The following is a 19938-nucleotide window of genomic DNA, read 5'->3' on the forward strand; positions in this document are numbered from 1 at the left end:
AGCCTGTTGGCACTCCTCATTCCAATACAACGGCACATTCTTTCTCAATAATTTGAACAACGGTTCGCATGTGGCAGTTAATTGGGCAATGAATCTCCCCAATAAAATTGATCTTCCCTCAGAAATTTTTCACGTCCTTCTGAGTTTCGGCACCGGCATATCTCGAATTGCTTTGATTTTTGCTGGATCTATCTCTATGCCCTTCTTGCTAACAATGAATCCCAACAGCTTACCCGCGGGTGCTCCAAAGGCGCATTTCGTAGGATTTAGCTTCAAATTGTACTTCCGCAACCTTTCGAACAACTTCTTTAAATCAACCAAATGGTCCTCTGCCCTCTTAGACTTGATTATGATGTCATCCACGTAGACCTCCATCTCCCGGTGGATCATATCATGAAACAGGGTGGTCATGGTCCTTTGATACGTAGCTCCAGCATTCTTCAAACCAAAAGGCATCACTCGGTAGCAAAAGGTGCCCCAAGGGGTAATAAAAGCAGTCTTCTCCCTATCCTCTTCTGCCATCAAAATCTGGTGATATCCAGCGAAGCAATCACAAAAGGATTCAATCTCATGCCCAGCGGTATTGTCCAGGAGAATGTGGATATTTGGCAGAGGGAAATCATCTTTAGGACTGGCCTTATTGAGGTCTCTATAATCAACGCAAACTCGCACCTCTCCATTCTTTTTCTGGAACAGGGACTGGATTCGAAAGCCAAATTGGGTAATGGGAAACAATGATAATGTTGGTTTTGAGTTGTTTTTCAATTTGGTCTTTTATTTTGAGGCTCATATCTGGTTTGAATTTTCGGGGTTTTTGCTTTACGGGGGGGAAAAGAAGGGTCTGTGGGCAATTTGTGCACTACCACATCAGTTGAAATACCAGTCATATCATCATAGGACCATGCAAATACATCCTGGAACATAGTCAAGAATTCAAGCATCTCCTTTTTCTGCCTCTCATTCAAATGAATACTAATTTGCACCTCCTTAACTTCATCCTTAGTGCCAATGTTAACCTTTTCTGTTTCTTCCAGGTTCGGTTTTGGTTTCTCCTCATATTGTTCAAGGTCCTTTGCAAAAGAATCGAATACCTCCTCATTATCACTCTCGCTTTGGAGCTCGGATTCACAGACCTCCAAGTCGTGAGTGATATAGAGATTGCCATTATCGAATTCCAGAATTGTAATATCCAAAGGGTCAAATAGTTTTATTTTTGGCCATCTGAAAGAATTAACGAATGTGGGATGATAAGCAAACAAACATCAACAAACAAATGAACAAGCAATATGAATATAAACAAGCGAATAAACAAAACAACATGACAAGAACAACTTGTGCATTTTCATAAAACCTTTGATTGAAAGCAAAACAAAAGAAAGCATGCAGAAACAATATTTACACATGCAAGTTTTAGTCAAAGGTAAAGATGCCTTCATTAGCTATTTACAGATGCAAAAAATATTTTTCATGAATTCGCATGAATGACAAACCCCTTTAGGTTTACCGAAACTCATTCTGAACGGACAGAAACTCGGCTGTCCGATTAGAAATCGATCCTTCAGGGATGTCGGGAAATTCGGCTTCTTCTGGCAAACTGTCTTCAAATGTTGCCCCAACGAACAATTGGGCCAAACTACTTTCGATTTCATCCACTGGGCTAATCTCTGATGTGATCACCTCGGTTGGTCGTGGAAAAGTATAATGCAGTGGTGGAATGTCAAGAGCCCTTTGCCTTCCTTCTTTCTCCGCTCTCTTGCGTTCCTTCATTTCTCTGATGTCCTTAGTGGCTTCAGAATTCCTTGTAGGTCTCGTCCCAGCCCCTTGTCAAACTCATATCCTCCGCGGATCATTTCCTTAGCCATCATGACACTGGCCTTTGATAGAGCTCGCTCCTCCTTTGTTATCCAACTGACAGAGACAATATCACCCGTGCTACGAGGGGTCACTGTGGCATTTCGGCTACTCTCTTCTTTGGATTCAGAATCGGTAATTACAAGGCAAACCTCCTCGGCAAAGATAGTTATCAGCTTGTCATTTACTACGAATTTCAGCAATTGATGTAATGAAGAAGGCACAGCCCCAGACTTGTGAATCCACGGCCTTCCAAGCAGAACATTGTAAACACTAGGAAAGCGCATGACTTGTTAGGTTATTTGAAACTGGGCGTGTAACAGCCCCACTTTCCCCTAAGGCGAACCAAAGGGGTTAGCGGACTGCCTGCCCAACTCTCGCCAGGACTACGGATCAGTTCACGTCGATCTAATACGTTCCAGAACTTACCAATGCGCGCAACCAAGTCAAAATCACAAAATAAAAGAAAAACGAAGAAAAATCGAAGCCGATGATGAACAGTACCGGCCACGTCCGACTCCGGATACTAGGCCGAGAGTAGCCAAATTTTTTTCTTTTGCCGTTTGAAATACGAGTTAATCCGAAATCCAACCAAATGTCGACCAAACATATATACATCGAAATGTAACATTTACAAGCCAAAGCGGCATATCAAAATGATTCATCATGGATATACATGTTCGGTTTGCCAATCAAAAGAAATTGAACCCAATACACATCAGGGTTTCATTCAAAGAGCTATCCAAAAGATACATTTACATGAGCTCAACTTGACAACCAACTAACACAACCTTTTTCAAAAGTGGTCATTTCCTGTAAGGAAAACAAATGGAACGGAATGAGTTTAAGCCCAGTGAGTTACTACCATATAAGCAACAAAGATCATATAAGCATAATCTTTCATTTCAAGTACACAATTAAGAAGTAAAACAAGTCGGTAAAAGGATACGGACGGCTCTCAAGAGCCCATTTCCACGCTTACATTCTTGATCCAATCTCATTGACTCTCTGTCGCGCCCCATTTTTTTTGAATAAATAAATAAAGATGTTTGATAAGAAAGATAAATGGTTTGAGAAAGATGTTTTTGATTCAATTTTGATTAAAAAATGGTTTTTGTGACTTGAAAAAGATATGGGTCTCAATGGGACTTGGAAAGCGACGATTTGACCCAAAAAATAGTTTTAAAAAGGGTTTTGAAATGAAAAGTTTGGAGTCGCCACTTGGTAATGATTTAAGGTGTACCAAGTCACCTAAAAATGAGTTTTAAAGTCAAGTAGTAATAAACCCTTTTTAAAACGACTCCTAGTCTACGTAAAACAAAGAAAAAGGTTCGGGAGTCACGTTTGACAAAGGGGAAGGCAAGGATAGACTCCAAGGCACCCCTTTGACCTAGCCAAGGCTAGTTGCGTGACTTAACCTTACCTTTCCTAATCTTCTACCCAATGTATGTATCGCACGTTGGATTATGCCTATATGAATGCAAAACGGAAAGGATGCAATCCTAAATTCTACGATGTCTCTCGTGAGGTTTTTGGTCCCAGACCACATGAATTGTGGCGGCCAATAAAGGGAAACCTCATAGAGGTCGATTGATGCAAATGGTGACTCAAGTGCAAGTGTGCAAGTGTATGAAAAGATTCATGTATGAAATGGTGTAAAAACAAAGTGTTTGTGTGCGCATGTGTAAAGAAAGTTCACGTGTGAATTTGGATGAAAAATCAAAGTATTAGTGTGTGAGTGTGTAAAGAAATTGCACGTGTGAATTTGGATGAAAGATCAAAGTATTAGTGTGTGAGTGTGTAAAGAAAGTGCACGTGTGAATTTGGATGAAAAATCAAAGTATTAGTGTGTGCAAATGAATGAAGATAGGATTATAAATATATATGTGAAATTTGAATTCTACTTGTGGAGTAAGATGAGTAAAACATAGTGAAAAATATGGATTGAGAAATGTGGAAAAAAAAGGTGATTAAAAGAGCATGGAAGTGAGAAAAAATGAAAATATGTCCCTAAGGGAATGCAACAAATTGGGTATGGGGATGACGCCTAATTCTTCGACTTTGATTTTCCCTCGGATTAGAAGGCGAAACTAGCGTGCTAAGGCTATCGAGTAGCCACACTCGCTCGTTTCCCTTATCGGAAGGAGATTTTCACGCAAATGAACCCTAACTAGCATGAGATGCAAGTCCTAAAGTGAAGGGGAAGGGGTTTGAGGAACATACCAAATGATAAACTAAGGAAAAATGCGTGATATGTGGTGATCATGCACTTCATGAAAAAGGAAAAAAACCTATTGGGTCTAGCATTAGACTAGCCCCTCCTATGAATTCCGACTAGCGTTGGACTAGTGGAAACGATAAAAGAAGCCACAACTAGCGTTGGACTAGTGTGGTGACGTACATTCATTCATTCCATTCATCCACACTATAAAAAGCGAGTAGACATGCGAATCACTTATAAACACGTAGCACATAACACTTAGCATGCTTGACTAGATGCAAAATCCTAATAAAGCAAATTAACACTTAACACGTAGGCATGCAACCAAGCTAATGAACCTATTACATTCACTAACTAAAACAAAAAGGGTAAAGGGAAAATGGACCAAATTGCTCGCCACAGCCCTATCTATTACAAGCCAAGAGGTGTACACATACCCCATTAAAAGAATAACTTAATGAAAACAAAAAGTAAATGACATAAGTAAAAGGAATTAAAGAAAAACTAGGAAACCAAAGTAGACATGCAATTCACTTAGCACGTTGAGTCACATAGGAGAGACACAAAAGGGATAAAAGAAATTATACCGCCCCTTTGAATGGTGTCCAAATGAAAGAAAAATGGCTTCAAAATAATAAAAAGGTCAAGGTACCTCAAATAGTAAAGTATAACAAAGTCACCAAATCTCTCCTAATTGCAATTTAAATGAAATCAAATAATGCATAAGTTTCAAGAAAAGGACCCACCAAGGACCCAATTACCAACTAAAGACCCAATTGCAAACCTTAGTCAACCATTCGAATTCAATCGAAACATTTAAGCACTCCAAAGGTCCCAAGAGCCAAGAAAAGGTCAAACAACCAATTTATTTAGGGAAATTAAAGAAAAATAGGCAAACACGAGCTCACTTGATCGTAAAGCCTCTAAAGTCATGGCTTAAGTGCAATTGACAAAGCATGGTAGTTAATTGAAGCAAAGCAATCAATGAAATTGCAAAAACTAAAGCTGCCAGGGACCAAATTGAAGAGATTATTCAATTGGTTGGGTCATAGTAGAATAAAGGAGGACTTGAGGGGTTGAATGCAAATACTTTGAAAGGTTTTCATGCAAAATTCATGCACAGCAACGTAAAGAATGATTCTGCAATCGAAACCTTATATAAACAACATGAATGTGCGCTGCAGCTTCATTTTTAACCATAGATTTCAAAAGAAACAACACAAACCTCAAACAAACTCTCTCAAACTAATGTATAAACTTGAATTAAACAAACAACATACAACTTCAGCATCCAAACAAGTGAAACTTGGCCAGAAATTGATGCAAAAATAACGAAGAAACTCATGCATTTTTGCGAAAATTTTTTGACAAAACCGAAGTTGCTTCTGTTTCAAACTTCTTTATCAAATCAGCCAATGGCCAAGGTTTGAACACAGCTCACACTGCATCCATTCTTCTATAACCTCCATTGAAACAAGATTGAGGTGCAAACAAGGTAATGAATACCCAGCTTCATGGGCTGCTTGCGTGAAAAAGAAAGAGCAGCAAAAAAAAAAAAAGACCGAAACTCGCGGCAATTTTTCCAGCTGTGCTTGTTTGCCAATGTGGTGTTCATTCAAATGCAATTTTTCATCTGAACATAGCTAAAATCTCAGCCAAACATCAGAGTTTTGATCTTAAACAACAAAATCACAGAGGTTCAATCATCTAAAGGTGCAAGCTTTTGGCAAGGAATTTCTGCAATAATAAGAAGTCTTCAAAAACCAACCGAAACTTTGGGAACTTCAGCAGCCTTCGACTAAGCTTGAGCAAAACATTTTTAGATATTCATGTGTGGAGAGAAAAAAAAAATGCAGCAAGAGTAGGAAACTCATTGTGATCATGTACATGGCATATCGATAGAACCACAAATTTCAATCAACCGAAGCTTCAACAATCGAAAATACAGGCCTGCTGCATGGTTCCTTTCCAAGCCTGCAGCAATTTTCCAGCTGACTTTATCCGTTACATTATGCAAACAGGCTTATCAAATAACAGAAATCCACTTATCCATCATTGACTGGGTATGTTACTTTATTGCAGGATTAAAACAAAGAAATGAAGCCGATCATCAAGGATAAAAAGTAAACATCCAAAAGAATGAAGAAGAAAAGAAATGCAGCGATGGTCTTCATAACATCAAAACAAAGGTGCGGCTCAAACATTTTTCTGTCCTTAAACTAGAATCTGATCATAATGAAACCACCATCCACCAACTGATAAGCTTTAACGCAATCAAACACCAGCTAGGAGAATAAAAAGACAGGGACATAGACATGAAGGTAGTCAAAGAGGAAACGGAACACATACCAACGGAGGCAAGTGTAGCTTGGCCAATTTATTGCTGTATGCTTGGTGCAGATCTGCTGAAAGCAAATAGAAGGCTGCAATGATGACAATGGACTCTCGACTTCAATGGCTGGTGAAGCTCTTTCCTTCCTTCACCGTCTCTCTCGCTTACTCCCTCAAAATCTCTCTTTTTTTGTTAGTTTCAGATCTTCCTCCTTCCAAAGTTCCCCTCTTTTGCTTTCCCTTGCTTCATTTTTCCTCACAAGATCCTCACGGCTAAAACCCTTTCCTTCTTCCTTTTCTTTTTCTTTCGCTGCTAGTCCCAAATCCTCTCTCTCGGCCCCCTATTCTATATTTCTTCCCACAACCCCTAGCTGTCATCACCGACCTCCTCTCGGTCGAAACTCCTAGCCGCCACTTCCTCTCTTTGTTTTTTTTCTTTCCCTTTTCTTTGCGGCCCCGTCAATACCTCCTCTATCTTTTCTGGTTTTTCTTTTTTTTTTTTTTGTTCTGCCCTAGCCGTTTCTTCACCCAGCCACCAGATCCTTACTCCTTCTCGGTTCTCCCTCAAAACCCCCGTAACTTTTCTCCGTTTTTTTTTTGCCGTTAATCTTCCCTCTCTCCTCTCTATGCTGTCTCCTCTCCCCCTCTAGATTCATCCCCCCTGCCAGGTGTCCTAGACACCTGGCCTTTGTAGCCAAATTTACCCCCCAAGGACTCCCTGCAATTTCTTCTTGCAAGCTGCGGCAACACGCAGCTTTTGGCATGGGTGACCTTTTTTTTTTTAAATTAATCAAAACAATATCGATAAAAACAAAAATAAATAGCAAAAATAATTTAATTAACCTTGGATAAAACAAATAAACTAGAAACAACAAAGTGTAAAATCCAATTTTTCCTCCTTTTTTTTATTTTCATTCCTCTTTTCTTTCTTTTGCATGATTTTCTATGCTAAAACTTAAAAATAAAATAAAAACTAGAAACTAAAACTAAAACTAAAAAATGACCACGACAAATAAGAATAAAAAGTAAAAGAAATTACACCAAAAATTTGGTGTCTACAGTTTGCCCCTCTTTGTCTGAGTTTTGGAAAAACTTGAGACAAAGAAGTAGACACCAAATACTTACCTGTGTTATTAGGCAGTGAACGTCTTGAACGATGAATGCTTTAGAAATGGGGACGGACCCTTTTTGATGACAAAATTTTAAAATGGGACTGACCCAGACACGAAAATGAAAACGGGACTGACCTGAACAAGAAATTTAAAACGGGACTGACCCGAACAAGAAATTTAAAACGGGACTGACCCGAACAGAAATTAAACGGGACTGACTTGACCAAAATTTAAACGGGACTGACCCGAACAGAAATTAAAACGGGATTGACCCGAACAGAAATTTAAAATCAGATGAATTGAAGTGAGATGGAGTGTTGGTGGGGTTGACCGATGTTTATTGGTGATGCAAATGAAAGAAGCGAAATGAAGTGTTAATGGGACTGATCCACGTTCCAGTGGCTGTGAAAATGAAATGTTCACTGGCGGGACTGACCCACGTTCCAGTGGCTACGAAAATGAGATGCAAATGAAATACTCACTAGTGGGACTGACCCACGGCTAGTGGCAGGGTAAAATGAAATGCTCACTAGTAGGACTGACCCACGGCTAGTGGCGGATGCAAATGAAAGGCACACTAGTGGGACTGACCCACGGCTAGTGGCGGTACAAAATGAAATGCGCACTAGTGGGACTGACCCACGGCTAGTGGCTGAACAAAATGAAATGCGCACTAGTGGGACTGACCCACGGCTAGTGGCGGATGCAAATGAAATGCGCACTAGTGGGACTGACTCACAGCTAGTGGCGGAACAAAATGAAATGCGCACTGGCGGGACTCACCTCACGCTCCAGTGGCTATGAAAATGAAATGCTTACTGGCGGGACAAACCCAACTCCAATAGCGATGTAAAATGAAATGCTTACTGGCGGGACAAACCCAGCTCCAATAGCAATGAAAATGAAATGTCTTGTCAATCGGACAGTGGGATCAAACCCGAGCCTGCCAAGGCCGGAGGGATAAAACCCATGCCCAACGAAAAGAAAAGCGGTCAGCGGGATAAAACCCGAGCCTGCCGAGGTTGGCGGGATAAAACCCAGTTCCAACGTAAATAAAAGCGGTCAGTGGGATAAAACCCAAGCCTGCCGAGGTCGGACGGATAAAACCCATGCCCAACGAAAATAAAAGCAGTCAGTGGGATAAAACCCGAGCCTGCCGAGGTCGGAGGGATAAAACCCATGCCCAACGAAAATAAAAGCGGTCAGTGGGATAATACCCGAGCCTGCCGAGGTTGGCGGGATAAAACCCATGCCCTAACGAAAATAAAAGCGGTCAGTGGGATAAAACCCGAGCCTGCCGAGGTCGGAGGGATAAAACCCATGCCCAACGAAAATAAAAGCGGTCAGTGGGATAAAACCCGAGCCTGCCGAGGTCGGAGGGATAAAACCCATGCCCTAACGGAAATAAAAGCGGTCAGTGGGATAAAACCCGAGCCTGCCGAGGTCGGAGGGATAAAACCCATGCCCAACGAAAATAAAAGCGGTCAGTGGGATAATACCCGAGCCTGCCGAGGTTGGCGGGATAAAACCCATGCCCCAACGAAAATAAAAGCGGTCAGTGGGATAATACCCGAGCCTGCCAAGGTTGGCGGGATAAAACCCATGCCCAAAGAAAATAAAAGCGGTCAGTGGGATAATACCCGAGCCTGCCGAGGTCGGAGGGATAAAACCCATGCCCAACGAAAGTAAAAGCGGTCAGTGGGATAATACCCGAGCCTGCCGAGGTTGGCGGGATAAAACCCGGTCCCAACAAAGATAAAAAGCGGTCAGCGGGATAAAACCCGAGCCTGCCGAGGTCGGAGGGATAAAACCCATGCCCAACGAAAATAAAAGCGGTCAGTGGGATAATACCCGAGCCTGCCGAGGTGAACTTGATTTGATTTTTGACTTTTCTGATGATGATTTTTTATTTTTGATTTGATTTTTTTTTCTTTTTGCTTTTATTTTTGACTTTTGAGAATCTTTCCAAAAAATTAATTTTGCCCCGAGTGTGATGAATTTTTGCAAATTGAGCCCATAGTTGATTCTGTATCGCTATGTTGTTGCACCTTTTGATCAAATTCGCTTGCAACATTTTCAAATCTACCCTTGTTCACCGGAGGACTCTTCCCGACATCAATTCCAGTGCGAGGTATGATTACTTTCATCTGTGCATGCAATTTTTCCTGTGAAAGAGAAAAAACAAAGAAATTGCCACCACCATTTGATCCGTTTTCCTTCGAGAATCGTGTAAACATGAGTCTTTCAACGCCTTTATCAACTTTTGTTGCGGCAGCCGATTGAGTTGGATTTCTCACCCTAAGCTTTTCCAATTTTCAAACTGACCAGGTATGTGCTTTGCTATATTGTGAAATCTGTGTAGCTGGCTTGGCTGAATTTTAACTGTTCCCAAAAAATGACTGAATCCAAGCATGCTTTTTGCAATAAACCACGGGGATTGTCATTCTCCACAATTCAATGATAAAAAAATGAGGCATGCAAGAAAATTCACATGTCATGTAAAAATGAATATGCACAAGAATGCACACCTAACAGTTGTGCTTAAATCCTACAAAAATGCCATGAATGCAAGTAATTTGGAAAAAATGAGTTTCCTAAGAATGTATTTGCAAAAGAATGTTTTACAAAATGACACAGCTTTTGGCCAACAGATGTCATATTCAAATCTCTGGATATCTTAGCTCCGGAATTCAATGTTGCCAGAGGTATGACAAAAATGAGAAGAAATCTAAATGGACCAAACCACCAGTTGTTCCTCTTTGTGCTTGCTCATTGCAGAAACCTACCTTGGCGCCCATTCGGGTTTTCACCAAGGTTGCCCCCCACCCTTTTTGTTGGTTTTTCTTTTTTTTCTTTTTCTTTTTTCTTCTTCTCTTTTTTTTCTCTCTTGAGGTGCCCTTGTGGGTTTTCACCTAATGAAATAATGGAAGAGCTCAACCATAGTCGACTCAGGAATGTAAGTTGAAGATTGCTGGCATCAGTAAAAATGCGCTTCCCTTATAGACTTAACGAAGGCATTATGGACATCACGTGCCAGTTGATTAGCAAAATCCCTAATAGAAATGCAGCAAGTGACGAAAGCCAGGACTTTTGGGCTTCTGTAATGAGGTTAGGTGGGGTGTTTTTCAAGAAAAGTTGAGGCTTGAAAGCAATTTGTGCTTATAAGAGGTGAAATAACCTGAGATTGCATCATTTTGCAATTATCTTCAATTTCTGAACAAAACCGAGGAAATTTGCCCCAGTCTAATTGGATTTTTCTTTCTTTGCATTTTCATTGCATATTTCTCACTTTTTGCATTTTTCTTCAAAACTAAATTTGCCCCAATGTGGGGTTCCTTCTTTTCCATTTTTCTTTCTTCTTTTTTTTTTTTTCAAAAATAAATTTGCCCCAGTGTAGGGCTTTCCCTTTCTAATCATCTCTTTTCAAAATGAATTTGCCCCAGTGTGGGGTTTGCAATCTTCAGGGGCTGCCAAACGAAAAAATTATTGTTCTGATAGCTCAAAAGGGACGACTAGGGATGAAATATTTTGATTGGAAAGGAAGATGGCCTGACTTTTGCCTCGTCTCTTGCATGATTTCCTAGAAAGAATTTGCATAATCAAATAAAGAATTTCTTACACATGTCTGAATTGATAGGTTGAGAGAATATCTGTCTATCCATGAATGCCCCGCCAGGTAATACCTTTTGAACACCCAATGAGTTTTGCCAATTTGAAGCAAATTTGCCTTCGACTTCATCTTTCATTACTTTAGCACTTTGTTCCCTTCTTCAGAAGATCGGCGGTGGACTCTTTTGTTATGAATCTCAGGCCATGTGTTTTGACAATATTGGCCATGGTACATAGCATTCAACTGTTTTCATCAATCAGAATCAATCGTTGATGACACTGCTTTAACCAATCAGTTTTCAACCTGGTCGGAAAGGGATTTTCTTAAATGAAGGAATTTCTCAAGTAAAGGGATTTTTCAAGTAAAGGGATTTTCAAATGAAGGGATTTTTCAATGAAGGAATTTTCAATGAAGGGATCATCGGATTCCAGAACAATGATATTCAAAGGGTCAAATAATTTCATCTTTGGCCATCTCAAAGAATAATTAAATAAACAAATCATGCATTTCATGAAACTCCAAATTAAAGCATAAACAAGACAAAACTCAATTGCAAAAAATATTTTCGTTAAGCTATTTACATATGCAAGAAAAAGTTTTCGTGAATTTTAGTAAATGACAACCCCTAGATTCATCAAAAATTTCCTTCGAGAGGGAGGATAATCAGCCATCTGAATTGTGCAGAGCTCCTTCAGGATTTTCAAATCTCGTCATTGGAGGTAGATGCCTCAAAGGTGTCCTTGTGTCTGGGAAAGGGGTTTGTACTTATACTTGGTCCTTGTTCTTCTCTCCCCCTCAAAATTATGTCTCCGGCCTCAATCATGTCTTGGATTTTGTGTTTAAGTACCCGACAATTGGCAGTAGAATGTCCAGGAGCTCCGGAATGATAGGCACAAAAAGATTGAGGATTATAATCAAGAGGAAATCCTTTAGCATAGGCTTTAGGAGGTATTGTACCAATTTTCCCTGCGGCCTTGAGCTGCTCATATAATTGATCCAAGGGCCGACCTAAATTGGTAAAAGTTCTATATCGGGCCGGGTCTTGGGTGCCAGCGATTTGTTGATAGTTGTAATTATGGTTGACGGGTAATGTGGGTCTTGGATGATAAGGAGAGCGAGGTCTAGTTTGAAAACTATGTGGAGAAATATGAAATGGTGTTGTAGGTGTGTTTGGGTAACTTGGTCGAGGTCGAGGATGAGGGGTATTAATTTGATAAACAGGATGAGGGTTTGAATAGTAAGGGTAAAGGTTTGAGTAGGTAGGGTATTGTCGAGATCTGGGTATTGGAACAGGGTTTCGATTCCAGACAAAAGCAGTTTCCCCCTCTTTCTTTTGGAATTGTTGCTTCTTCCCATTACTACCTTGGCTTTGCAAAGCATCCAACTGCGATTTGAGGGCAGACACATTAACAATCTTTCCAGCCTTCACGAAATCATCAAATTCCTCAAGCTTATTAACAATTGCGGCAAATGAGCATCCAGTCATGCGGAAAATTTCTTCAAAATATGGCGGATCATGTGCCTTAATGAAAGTTTGTATGATTTCGTCCTCAGTCATTGGTGGCTCGACTTTTGCAGCTATTTTCCTCCACCTTTTGGCATATGTCTTGTGGTCCTCAGAGGGTTTTCTTTTTGTTCCTTCCAACGTGGTTCGCGTCGGAGCCAACTCGCAATTATACTCGTACTGCTTTACAAAAGCGTTGGACAAGTCAAGCCAGGTCTTTGCCTCTTCGGGTTTCAGCTTGGAATACCAGTCGAGTGCATCCCCCTCCAGACTTTCTGGAAATAGCCTCAAAGGCAGATTTTCATCATCTGTTGGCCTACCCAACTTGTTGGCGAACAATCGGAGGTGCGTCTTGGGATTGCCCGTGCCATCGTATTTGTTAAACTTCGGGGTTTTGAACCCCTCAGGTAATTGCACATTCGGGAAAAGGCAAAGTTCATCGTAATCCAGGACTCTTTGCTTGTTCAACCCCTGATTCTTCCTTATAAACTCATCAAAACGGTCAAGGCGTTTGAGCAGCTTTATATCAACGGGAGCGGAAGATTCCCCCATTTCTGGCTTGGTTTGAACAATATGGTCTGGTAAGCAAGGCTCAGCTGTATCATGATAAAAGGCATGCGGCTTAGGGGGTATATTCGAAGTGAGTTGGGGTTGTGAGCCTTGCACGTAAGTAGGGAAGAATGAAGGATCAGGAGGGTAAGTGTATGGCAAATGTATGGTGGGATATGTGAAAGTTCCTTCGGGTGGAATAAGGAAAGGTGGAGTAACGGTGGTTTGAGTCGGAGGGATGACAAATGGTTCAGATTCCGATTGTTTGATGGGCGCAAGTTCGGGCTGCACTCCGCTACTAACGAGCTCGTCGATTAACTTCTTTTGCGATGCCATTTCAGATGCCATTTCACCAAACTTAGTAAGCATCTCAGTCAACTGAACCCCCAAACTCGCAGTCTCGGGTTGAGCGGTAGTAGTAGACCTATCTGCTTGTTCCGGTTGTGAACTCATGTTTACACGACTCCTCTGAGCTTGACTACGGGATCGTGTTATGATGGGGCTTCGACGAGAAGCTATGTTTAAATATTACCTGAGAATTTTTGAAATGATTGCCTTTAGATTTAACCCTTGCTTAGTTATTACAATAAAAATAAAGAAAAGAAAGAGAAAAAGGCAAGAGTTAGTAGATATCCAAGAAATTCGGATGCATGTCCTATGGGGGAACCCTTTTTGTGCCAAGGGTAGGCCTAGCATGAAAATGCAATCCGCTAGAGTAGGCACTATACAATACCTGATGGATCTGATCAATTCCTTGAGTGAAAAACAATTTTGAAAAATTCGATCAATTGGAATGGCAAGAGTCATTTGTTAAAAATGAGGTCAACGTTCGAACGGATTGATCACTTTTGATCGATACAAGATTTTGCAAAAACGCACGTGTTTGACCTTGACGAACTTCCTATCGAAGAGATTGGAATTCGCTGACAAATTTTCTCAATGAAGCGCGGATCAAAATTCCAACTGATCAAATAGCTGGATGCAATGGATGTTTTTCTCAAAATTGATTAGGTTTCTCAATTCGAAATCCGACATTGAAACCCTAATTGGTCAAATGAAATTGACAATTTATTAAAAATCGACCGGATTACCCTAAAAAGGGAAACGGGTCAAATGAATTGAGTGAAATTTAAAACTTACTCAAAATTGACCGAATCATCCTAAAAAAGGAACTTGATCGGATGAACTAAATGAAATTGAGAATTTTATTCAAAATTGACCGGATCGTCCTAAAAAACTTGGTCAAATGAATTGAATGAAATTGAGAATTTATTCAAAATTGACCAGATCGCCCTAAAAGGGTAAATTGATCAAATGAATGAAATTGAATTAGTGATTTATTCAAAAATTGGCCGAATGACCCTAAAAAGGGTAAATTGGTCAAATGAATTGACGATTTATTCAAAATCGACCAGGTGACCCTAAAAAGGGTAAATTGGTCAAATGACCCTAAAAAGGATAAATTGGTCAAATGAATTGACGATTTATTCCAAATTGACCGGATGACCCTAAAAAGGGTAAATTGGTCAAATGAATGGTTTATTCAAAATTGATTATGAATTGACAAAATGGATCGATTGAATCGGCCGGCCATTAGTGGTTTCAGAAAATTAGTCTATGAGCCTTCTAAAATCACTATTTGGCCTCAATTTATTTATCGTCTCAATAGGAGGAATCATTTGTGAATTTCTTCAAATTAATGTCCTTCACGCAAGGGATTTTTACCAATTTTTGATAAAATGGCCAAAAAGTGATTATTAGATGCTCATATTCCAAAGATCACTCTACGAAAATGATTGGATCCTACCTTACCTTGTGCACTACCCCTTTGGATGGTACAAAATGTAAACGTGCAAGTCTCGTTGGATTAAGTATCCGAGACACAAGGTGGCTTATTCCTAACACGGGATCCCCTAAGTGGCATTCCCTTTCTAGGGTTTATGCATGATGCCAGTTATTAAAGCAGGAAAAAATGCAATTCGAAATGAAACGTGACCTAAGGAATCCTTTATCTGCCAGGGTAGGCCTAGAATGATATGCAATCATTAATCTATGAATGCAATATACAAAAATCTTTAAACATGCAATAGCCTATCTACAAGGGTAGGTTCTAAAAGAAAGTCATGCCAGACCTCTTATTTCCTAATGTTTGTGAATGCAAAAGACAAGAGACAAGGAAACGCGAGTTCAACACATAACACATAACACATTTGGACAATTAGATAATATAAAAGGCAATAAAGATAAATAAAGAAAGAGGGTTGGGACCCCTCCCCTCGTGAATAGTGTCCCTAGTTCAGGATAAGGCTGACTTTACCCTAGGCAATTCTAATATGGATGCATGAGGCTTGGCTTACTAATGCATCTAGACTCGATAGGTCATAGGCCCCCGAGCCTTCAGACTTAGAAACCAAGGGTCATCAATCCCAAAGTTCTTTGTCGGTGGCTCGAGCGATTCCCCAAACACCGCTACGCACACATCGTGTCACGGCTACGTGTTTGAGTGAATCTATCAAAACCTCAATCTTCGACCAAAAGCTAAAGGCTATCAACCAATAGCTTTAAGCGGAAGATTGAGTGACCCATTGGAACATGCTACACACACATCGTGTCGTGATCACATGTCCAAGTGAGTCACCTAATCCTAATAGGGTGGAGTGGCGTGACAAGCCACTAAAGAAAAATAAAAGGGATAAGAGAAGTAAAGCGTATGCTCGTATGCTAGTGCTCGTTTGGAGGGGAAGGGTCAAGAACCAACGCGAGGCTCTAGGGTGACCCATACCTCCCAAAATGCAATGCAAGCGCGAGATAACAAATAAACATTCATTCAAACATACATTCGTGAGTCGAGGGATTGGTTTGATTACGTATATAAGACAAAAGGTCCTAAAAAATGAAAAATGCAATCCTAATATCCACATGCCATGCATAGAAAGGGTAGAAAAAGGAAACAAATGGTTAAGTCAAAAATGCTTGGACCCACTTAGGAAGTCCCCAGTGGAGTCGCCAACTGTCGCGCCCCATTTTTTTTGAATAAATAAATAAAGATGTTTGATAAGAAAGATAAATGGTTTGAGAAAGATGTTTTTGATTCAATTTTGATTAAAAAATGGTTTTTGTGACTTGAAAAAGATATGGGTCTCAATGGGACTTGGAAAGCGACGATTTGACCCAAAAAATAGTTTTAAAAAGGGTTTTGAAATGAAAAGTTTGGAGTCGCCACTTGGTAATGATTTAAGGTGTACCAAGTCACCTAAAAATGAGTTTTAAAGTCAAGTAATAATAAACCCTTTTTAAAACGACTCCTAGTCTACGTAAAACAAAGAAAAAGGTTCGGGAGTCACGTTTGACAAAGGGGAAGGCAAGGATAGACTCCAAGGCACCCCTTTGACCTAGCCAAGGCTAGTTGCGTGACTTAACCTTACCTTTCCTAATCTTCTACCCAATGTATGTATCGCACGTTGGATTATGCCTATATGAATGCAAAACGGAAAGGATGCAATCCTAAATTCTACGATGTCTCTCGTGAGGTTTTTGGTCCCAGACCACATGAATTGTGGCGGCCAATAAAGGGAAACCTCATAGAGGTCGATTGATGCAAATGGTGACTCAAGTGCAAGTGTGCAAGTGTATGAAAAGATTCATGTATGAAATGGTGTAAAAACAAAGTGTTTGTGTGCGCATGTGTAAAGAAAGTTCACGTGTGAATTTGGATGAAAAATCAAAGTATTAGTGTGTGAGTGTGTAAAGAAATTGCACGTGTGAATTTGGATGAAAGATCAAAGTATTAGTGTGTGAGTGTGTAAAGAAAGTGCACGTGTGAATTTGGATGAAAAATCAAAGTATTAGTGTGTGCAAATGAATGAAGATAGGATTATAAATATATATGTGAAATTTGAATTCTACTTGTGGAGTAAGATGAGTAAAACATAGTGAAAAATATGGATTGAGAAATGTGGAAAAAAAAGGTGATTAAAAGAGCATGGAAGTGAGAAAAAATGAAAATATGTCCCTAAGGGAATGCAACAAATTGGGTATGGGGATGACGCCTAATTCTTCGACTTTGATTTTCCCTCGGATTAGAAGGCGAAACTAGCGTGCTAAGGCTATCGAGTAGCCACACTCGCTCGTTTCCCTTATCGGAAGGAGATTTTCACGCAAATGAACCCTAACTAGCATGAGATGCAAGTCCTAAAGTGAAGGGGAAGGGGTTTGAGGAACATACCAAATGATAAACTAAGGAAAAATGCGTGATATGTGGTGATCATGCACTTCATGAAAAAGGAAAAAAACCTATTGGGTCTAGCATTAGACTAGCCCCTCCTATGAATTCCGACTAGCGTTGGACTAGTGGAAACGATAAAAGAAGCCACAACTAGCGTTGGACTAGTGTGGTGACGTACATTCATTCATTCCATTCATCCACACTATAAAAAGCGAGTAGACATGCGAATCACTTATAAACACGTAGCACATAACACTTAGCATGCTTGACTAGATGCAAAATCCTAATAAAGCAAATTAACACTTAACACGTAGGCATGCAACCAAGCTAATGAACCTATTACATTCACTAACTAAAACAAAAAGGGTAAAGGGAAAATGGACCAAATTGCTCGCCACAGCCCTATCTATTACAAGCCAAGAGGTGTACACATACCCCATTAAAAGAATAACTTAATGAAAACAAAAAGTAAATGACATAAGTAAAAGGAATTAAAGAAAAACTAGGAAACCAAAGTAGACATGCAATTCACTTAGCACGTTGAGTCACATAGGAGAGACACAAAAGGGATAAAAGAAATTATACCGCCCCTTTGAATGGTGTCCAAATGAAAGAAAAATGGCTTCAAAATAATAAAAAGGTCAAGGTACCTCAAATAGTAAAGTATAACAAAGTCACCAAATCTCTCCTAATTGCAATTTAAATGAAATCAAATAATGCATAAGTTTCAAGAAAAGGACCCACCAAGGACCCAATTACCAACTAAAGACCCAATTGCAAACCTTAGTCAACCATTCGAATTCAATCGAAACATTTAAGCACTCCAAAGGTCCCAAGAGCCAAGAAAAGGTCAAACAACCAATTTATTTAGGGAAATTAAAGAAAAATAGGCAAACACGAGCTCACTTGATCGTAAAGCCTCTAAAGTCATGGCTTAAGTGCAATTGACAAAGCATGGTAGTTAATTGAAGCAAAGCAATCAATGAAATTGCAAAAACTAAAGCTGCCAGGGACCAAATTGAAGAGATTATTCAATTGGTTGGGTCATAGTAGAATAAAGGAGGACTTGAGGGGTTGAATGCAAATACTTTGAAAGGTTTTCATGCAAAATTCATGCACAGCAACGTAAAGAATGATTCTGCAATCGAAACCTTATATAAACAACATGAATGTGCGCTGCAGCTTCATTTTTAACCATAGATTTCAAAAGAAACAACACAAACCTCAAACAAACTCTCTCAAACTAATGTATAAACTTGAATTAAACAAACAACATACAACTTCAGCATCCAAACAAGTGAAACTTGGCCAGAAATTGATGCAAAAATAACGAAGAAACTCATGCATTTTTGCGAAAATTTTTTGACAAAACCGAAGTTGCTTCTGTTTCAAACTTCTTTATCAAATCAGCCAATGGCCAAGGTTTGAACACAGCTCACACTGCATCCATTCTTCTATAACCTCCATTGAAACAAGATTGAGGTGCAAACAAGGTAATGAATACCCAGCTTCATGGGCTGCTTGCGTGAAAAAGAAAGAGCAGCAAAAAAAAAAAAGACCGAAACTCGCGGCAATTTTTCCAGCTGTGCTTGTTTGCCAATGTGGTGTTCATTCAAATGCAATTTTTCATCTGAACATAGCTAAAATCTCAGCCAAACATCAGAGTTTTGATCTTAAACAACAAAATCACAGAGGTTCAATCATCTAAAGGTGCAAGCTTTTGGCAAGGAATTTCTGCAATAATAAGAAGTCTTCAAAAACCAACCGAAACTTTGGGAACTTCAGCAGCCTTCGACTAAGCTTGAGCAAAACATTTTTAGATATTCATGTGTGGAGAGAAAAAAAAAATGCAGCAAGAGTAGGAAACTCATTGTGATCATGTACATGGCATATCGATAGAACCACAAATTTCAATCAACCGAAGCTTCAACAATCGAAAATACAGGCCTGCTGCATGGTTCCTTTCCAAGCCTGCAGCAATTTTCCAGCTGACTTTATCCGTTACATTATGCAAACAGGCTTATCAAATAACAGAAATCCACTTATCCATCATTGACTGGGTATGTTACTTTATTGCAGGATTAAAACAAAGAAATGAAGCCGATCATCAAGGATAAAAAGTAAACATCCAAAAGAATGAAGAAGAAAAGAAATGCAGCGATGGTCTTCATAACATCAAAACAAAGGTGCGGCTCAAACATTTTTCTGTCCTTAAACTAGAATCTGATCATAATGAAACCACCATCCACCAACTGATAAGCTTTAACGCAATCAAACACCAGCTAGGAGAATAAAAAGACAGGGACATAGACATGAAGGTAGTCAAAGAGGAAACGGAACACATACCAACGGAGGCAAGTGTAGCTTGGCCAATTTATTGTTGTATGCTTGGTGCAGATCTGCTGAAAGCAAATAGAAGGCTGCAATGATGACAATGGACTCTCGACTTCAATGGCTGGTGAAGCTCTTTCCTTCCTTCACCGTCTCTCTCGCTTACTCCCTCAAAATCTCTCTTTTTTTGTTAGTTTCAGATCT

Source organism: Coffea arabica, chromosome 4c (assembly GCF_036785885.1).
Source record: "Coffea arabica cultivar ET-39 chromosome 4c, Coffea Arabica ET-39 HiFi, whole genome shotgun sequence".
Lineage (NCBI taxonomy): Eukaryota > Viridiplantae > Streptophyta > Magnoliopsida > Gentianales > Rubiaceae > Coffea > Coffea arabica.